The following is a 1,593-nucleotide window of genomic DNA, read 5'->3' on the forward strand; positions in this document are numbered from 1 at the left end:
TCCTCCTCCTCCTCCTCTTCTTCCTCTTCCTCCTCCTCCTCCTCCTCCTCCTCCTCCTCTCAAGGTCCTATGTCATAGGCTGGCCTCTGACTTGCTATTTAACTTTCAGGATAACTGTCTTATTGATGGTTTGCCTAAGAGATGAGACTGCATGGCTTTGCCTCTACACAGGGTTTATGTGGTACTAAGGTTCTGGGATGGCACACGCATGCTAGACAGGTATTCCACAAGCTGAATTACATCCTCCGCTCCAGATCAACTCTTGGAAATGTAAATTTGACATTGTGTCAGATGCACTGCGTTATGACAGGTACTACAATATGTCAAATATAATTTGACACTGTAAAATCAATGTACTTATCATCATAAACTAACCAGAGAAGAAAAGTTGCATAATAATTTCAGTAGACACAAAGAGTATATTTTATAAGCTTTAACACTTATTCATCACACACGCACACACACACACACACACACTTTTGTAAGGTAGCAGTAGTAGAGGCTCCTAATCCAAACAGGAGTGTATTTCAAAAATGTAAGGAAAGCATTGAACTGAACAGCAGAATTGGCCCTTTCTCTGATTCCAGTGAGCATCTTTCCTCTGATTCCAGTGAGCATCTTTATTTGACATTGTTCTAAGTGTTCTTTGTAGTATGGTAAACCAATAACATGAAAAAATGTGAAATAATGTTAAGGGAAGGAATAAAATTGTCATTATTGACATGTATGCTAAAGAATCCACAGGTAACTTGACAGATTTAAAGAAATAAGTCTAGCAAGGCTCATTCATACAAGGTCAATACGCAACCATCAATTCTCTTTCCATAGGCTCACAAACACTTAAAAAAAATAAATGGCTAATTGTCATTTTATGTCCACTGATGTTTTGACTGCGCGTAAGGGTCTGCATAAGGGTGCCAGAGCCCCTAGAGCTGGCCTTACAAACACTTGTAAGCTGCTGGGGATTGAACTCCGGTCCTCTGAAAGAACAGCCAGTGCCCTTAACCACTGCCAGCTCTCTAGCTCCTCCTAATTGTTGTTAAAACAACAATGTGTCAATTATAAACAGCAGTTCAAATGCAACTGAAATATGAGAGACAAGCATTCCACATAGAATACTAAAGACTGTACCAAGAGAAACATTAAGAGAGATAAAAAGAACGTGTATTTGTACAGATGTCAGCTCTCCCAAATCGCTCCATTACTCAGTATAATCTCAATTAAAGTCCAAAAGGTGTTGAAAAAAAGCACAATTGGAAAAAGAGAGTCATGCCGTAACCGCACATATGCAGGGTTGATTTACTCTAAAGTCAGGGTAAGTGAGCGTGGGAGATACTGACTCAAGAACAGAGAAAAACAATAGAATTCAACAAGTCCAGAAACAGCCATGTGTGTGCCGGCATTTGACTTAGACTGAAGGGAAAGGATGGCTCCAGCCAGTGACACATGGAGCAGGACAATCTCCCAAGTCACCCAGCTGACCACCTGTGTCAGGACAATATATTACTATTGCTTTGAGCCACTTAAAAAAGTTATTTATTTTATGTATATGAGTACACTATAGCTGTTTTCAGACACATCGGAAGAGGGCAT

This window comes from Mus pahari, chromosome 21, assembly GCF_900095145.1.
Source record: "Mus pahari chromosome 21, PAHARI_EIJ_v1.1, whole genome shotgun sequence".
Taxonomy (NCBI): Eukaryota; Metazoa; Chordata; class Mammalia; order Rodentia; family Muridae; genus Mus; species Mus pahari.